Consider the following 6000-nt stretch of genomic DNA (forward strand, 5'->3'; position numbering starts at 1 on the left):
ATTTTGAAGAGAGGTTCATAAAAAAAGTTTAAGAACTTCTATTCTAGTCCCATTTGTGCTTAGTATAGACCTTCATTAATAGCTACCTAGAAAACAAACAAACAAAAACTCCCTAGTAATTAGAGTTATCTAAAAGAGGAAAGAACTGAACAAAGAAGTTTCTGCTCAGCAAAAGTCTCCAAGGAAAGGCTAGTCAATGATTTGTTGCGTATTTGATAAAGGGGATTTTTGTCCAAGTTGATGACCTCTGATATCCCTTTCAACTCTGATATTTTGTGATTTGGATTAATACTCTCTTTGCCCCTCAATTGATTAGTGTCTGGAAATAATGAACGAGTATGCCAATGCCAATGCTGTACAACCTGAACACATTTTTGTTTCCCTTAAATGTAATTGAGGAATGTGTGAGGAATGTGCATAGAGTGAATGCTAAGTATTTAGACTTAACCTCCCAAATGCTTTGAAATCTTGTTTAGAGCCCAGGGAAACATTATAACTGAAATACTTCCAGCACACAGAAGAGGTTGCACATTACAAAATTCATTTGTTCTTGAAAATACCTTTCATGGTGCTTTTAGAAAGACTTCCCCAAATCCCTTGTCTAGAATATAGCATTTGGTAGCCCCTTTTAGACACAGACTAAAAGCACAGGGGAAATCTACTGAGGAATGGAAACATCATTAGCCTTTCCCAGAGGAACCCCATTTAGCCTGTTTCTACAGGAAGACTGGTTACTTTGGACCTGACTTTCAGTGGTTCAGTATATTTCTACTCCATTTAGGGGAGACACCCACCCAAGGCAGTCTTTAGCAATTCACTAGACTGACCACTGACTGCCCTGGAAACAGTGCCGAAGAGGTACCGCTGTTCAAAGTTAAAATTGATGTCAGGTAGAGGATGCTTTTAGACCCCTTAGTGGGTTAATCACATTTAGCTGAGTTTACTTGGCTTTCATTTTCCAGGATGGAGCAAATCTCAGAGCAACCCCTTGGTGTAATGGAGTTGAAAACATAAGCTATTTTATATCCTTTAAGATCAAATGCAAACTAATAAGGAAGCATAAAATAAAGGAAAAAGGTCTCCTGCAGAAGTTAAATTCTTTCAGAACAGTCAATACTTAGAACTTTATATATCCCATGTTCAAAAATAGCCTAATGCATTTGAAAGACAGTAATTAAGACTGGCCCTGAAAGAATAGGATTATTCTTGCTTTTTCCCTTGTGCCTCCAAGTGGCTATTTCCCCCGCCAAAAAATCAATATGATAAAAAAAAAGAGTATTCAGTGACATGAAATGGGGGGTGCCTATCCAATGTGGCAATGTTACTATTCAATATAGTTAAATTTTACTTTAATAAATGAAGGGGTCAGGAATAAAACATTGTTAATAGAATTATTCTTTAAAAAACAAAAAGGGTGCTTCCCTGGTTGATGGAGTACTGTATTCATTCATTTTGCCATGTTTACTGACATGAAAAATCTTTGCTATGTGCACAACAAAACATCAAACCCTATTTTAGGATTAAAAAAAAACCTCATAAAAGTGAACAAAATGTTGATATGCAAGAACTTTTGAAGCTGTCATCTGCGGTGCATATGTTGCCCTTGCTCAGCTTTGAGGTTTGGTAGGTATGGATATCTCAGCTGTCAAAGCAGATTTTATCCTGCTACCCGTAGCATCAGTCAGAAGAGAATGGGCTATGGTTATAGCAATTAATGTGAGTAACTTGACCACAGCAATTTCCCCTTGACTAAAAATTTACCCATTTTGTCTCCCATTGCAGCCTCTAGAATCAGCAAAAGAACCTTAGGGCTGCCTGGGTCAGAAAGAAGAAATCTCTATAAAAGATGAGCATTGGGAAATGTAATGGAAACAAGGCCTGCAAGAAGTTTATAAAGTGGGAGGTATTACTCTTTATCAGGATTTGAGGTGCAGAAAAAGGGTCAAAATCAAGCTATAAATTCAATTCTGCTTGTGGGATTGTAAGCATTTCATTATTTTTCTCATCTGTAAGGATCTAACCGCCAAGTCGTACAAAGAAATAGAACACAGGAGCCATAATAAGGTAAATAGGCCTCAGGAAAATGATTGCAACAGTGACCTGGATCTTAATAGAATTCAGTCCAAAACATGTTTATTAAGCACCTACTAGGTGCAAATTGTGCAAACAAAAGAAATGATCCCTTGTCCTCAAGGACCTTACATTCTCCTAGGATGGAAATATTTCTACCTGGATAAATTGATAACTGAAAGTGCATACAAATATATTTGTAAGCAGAAAATATTTTGACACCAAAGCCTGGTTAGACAATCAGCTTTTCTTTCCTACAATCTAGTAATATCGTACAATGTTAACTCAATGACATCAGTATATCCACTTTAGCCATTGTATATTATAATTTACCATTAAGGTTCATTGGGAAAATATTTTTAAATGAAGACTCACTGGTTTCATGGCTGGAATGATGGATCAAGCCTGAAAACTCTGTGTGTGTGTGTGTGTGTGTGTGTGTGTGTGTGTGTGTGTATGTGTGTGTCTGTGTGTGTGTCTGTGTGTGTGTCTGTGTGTGTGTGTGCTTAATCCCTGTATTGTTAGAATGCTTCTGCTTCCCTCAGTTGCTTTCCTCTGTCTCTTTTTCCTTCCTTTCTCTCTCCTTCCCTTCATCCCTCTCTCATTCTCTTTTTCCTACCCTCCTCTACTCACCCCACTTTGATAATTTTAGGAAAGCACTTTGAAATGACATAACATCAATTCATCTATCTCATGGATCTTCAGATAAAGTATGTTTTGTCTTTCTGAAGCAGAAAGTGATCATCATGGTGTTTCCATGGTTGTGGTCTTCAATATACTCTCTTCCTTTTATCAATAATCTCCCTTTGATGACCCTATCTTCTACTCTTCCTCTCCAAAAAGTAATAAAAGAAAAATTCCATTCGGAATTTTAAAAAATTCCATTATCTCCCTGTCAACATGTTTATTCATTTTACTGATGTGATTAGATCCCATGTGTCTTGGAACATACATACATATATACATAAATACATACAAACATAGACACATATACATATATTTACACATATTAATCTTCATGTAGAACTTACATATTAATTTTTGTTTTCCTTTTTTCCAAAGACAGTCCAAGGAAAAATAAATTTTAATATACACATAGCCTTAGTCCAAGCTTCAGGGAAGACAAACACCACTAATGATGAAAGTTGACTTTCTTTAGATTATAATCTTTAATAAGGATTTACAAATTTAAAAGTTGTTGGGTTTTTTCCCCCTTTAAATGTTTTCTCTCCACTTAGAGCACACATCAGAAAGACCATTACAGGAAGATTGGTATTAACTAACTTTCTGCTAATTGGCAGCATTTTAGTTGTGCTATGCTTTTAGTTAGGTTTTGCAGATATATAGCAACACTAATCTGACCCAACTGTGATTCTATTCATGCTCAGAAAGCACAGCACTAATAAATTTGCACCAATTAGCAGATCAAATTAATGGTATTGTAGAATTTCTCTGATAATGCTTACTATCAGGTTGAGGCATAATTTCTGTTAGTTTCATCTTTGTGGACAATTAAATTTCCTGCCCCTAGTTAGTTCTTTGTGATTTTTATTTTGTTTTGCATTTTCTTTGGGATGAAATAAAGGCTTTCCTATATCTATTCCTCTGTGTTACCTTGATTGTTTAAACAGGCACTGAAACTTCTTTACTCACATTTTTGGAAACTTACTCATGAGCTACGTTGAGATTTCCAAGGGCAACTTTGAGTAGAGGCAAATGAAAAAAGCTAGAGTTCCCAAGGGCATATTAGGTGGGAGCAAAATGAGCCAAAGACAATAATGTGCTCAAGGGAGATGAACAGTCCCCATCTTGAATCCAGTCTTTATAAACCCAGAGTTTGGAGCATTGGGCCATAAGTAAGAGAATTCTAGAGTTGTTAAAAAAAAAAAGACTTTAGATATTAACAGGCATAAAGCTTGGTATTTACAAATGAGAAAACTGGAGGCAGAATCCATACAGTTAATGACAGGACTAGGTGTACAATTCAGGCCTTCCAAGTCTCAATTCAGAACACTGAGTCAAAGAAGAACAAACAACTAAAGTGAGGCTCATGAAGGCCACGTGACTTGTCCACAGCTAGTAAGTAAGTTAGAATTTGACCTTGGGTCTTCCTGACTCCAAATCAAGCATTCTAGCCACTATGCCACCTTGTTCCCTAGAATACATGAATTCTGCTTGTGGCTCTGTCACTAACTAGATGCACGGTCCTGAGAAAGTCATTTAACATCTCTGAACCTTGGCTATCTTATCTATAATATGGATAGATTGAAATATCTAAGGTCTTCTCACACTCTAAAGTATTATGATTCTAATATTATGATTTTGAAAAGTTTTACTTGTTAGGTGATAGAAATATAAGTTATTATTAAAACAATCCTCACCTTGAGCTTTTGCTCACTGTAGTTTAAGCAGAAGCTGCAGAGTTGAATGTCTAAATGCATCCATGTAGAGGTGACACATCTGTGCCCAGATTTAGATGAAGTTGTCAATAGAACAACATTTTCTCTGGCTTTAGATTTATATAAAAATTTCTCCTCCAGTCAGAGTTAAGAAAATATTTATTGAAACATCCATATATAAAAATTGATAAATGACAAGTTAATTATGTGACCTTGGGCAACCCTTCATTGGATACCAGTTCTCATTTGTAAAATAGTGTTAATAACCACTTGTACATCTGGCAACAGATTAGCATCTACTGCTTGAGTACCAGCTTGTATAAGTACAAGGAAGCTAGACTTATGACCAGCAGGCTGGCCACGAGGTGCTGAATCTCTTGGCCGTGGGAGGTAGCTAGCTGATGCATTAGATGGAGTTAGGAAGACCTGAGTTCAAATTTAACTATAGACACTTAGTATTTACTAAGCGGTCCTGGACAAGTCACTTAACCTCTGTTTGCCTCAGTTTCCTCAGTAGTAAAGTGATGATATAGCACCTCCCTTGTAGGGCTATGAGGAAGTGTTTAGCACAATGTTTGGCACAAAATAGGTGCTATAAAAATGCTTATTCCCTTTGCATTGTGACCACTTGAGAAAACCTCCCTCACCAGATTACTGTAAGAGATTTAAATTGTAATGTATTATAAAATGTGAGTTATTATTTCAATTGAATAATTATTTAAGTACTATGTGCTGAGAATCTAATTCAGTTATTGTCTATATTTAAAGGATTTTATCTTCTACTGTTTTTTTTCCCCTAATCAATGCTGACAATAATGAGCAAAATTGAATATTGTCATGGTTTTGTAAAAAAACAAAAAGTCAAACAACCTTCCTATGGTTAGAATGTTTTTAATGTATTTGAAAATCTCTTAAGATAATTTATGTAAAAGATGACTTATCTAGGGAATATTCTTTGGAATTGTGTAGTTATAGGGCCTGTGCTTGGGCAGTTAGGTGGCCCAGTGATTAGAGTGCTGGGCCTGGAGTCAGGAAGACCCATCTTTTTTAATTCAAATCTAGTCTCAGACCCTTGCTAGCTATGTGACCCTGGGCAAGTCACTTGACCCTGTTTGCCTTAGTTTCCTCATCTGTAAAATGAACTGAAGAAGAAAATGGCAAGCCATTGCAGTATTTTTGTCAAGAAAACCCCAAGCAGAGTCACAAAGAGTCAGACATGACTGAACAACAACAGGGCCATGCCATATCTACCACATAAATGAAGATGTAAGTAAATGTAGCAACAATAGAGTGATCCCATTCTTATTAGTATTTTTGGTTTTGTCTTTTCACTTCCAGCTCTCAGAATAGTGCCTAATGCATATTTGATTTCTAATAAGTGATTGTCAAATTGGATTAAATTATACCAGAGTGGTGCTGGGACCTTACATCTAGGGTTTGGACAAAGGCTAATGTAATATTTTCCCCCAACTATTCAAGCATGTTTTAAGCCCAGATTCCTTAGCATCATTTTGTAGCTCCTATTCCTTAA

This window comes from Vombatus ursinus, unplaced genomic scaffold (genome assembly GCF_900497805.2).
Source record: "Vombatus ursinus unplaced genomic scaffold, bare-nosed wombat genome assembly UNPS02014791.1, whole genome shotgun sequence".
Taxonomy (NCBI): Eukaryota; Metazoa; Chordata; class Mammalia; order Diprotodontia; family Vombatidae; genus Vombatus; species Vombatus ursinus.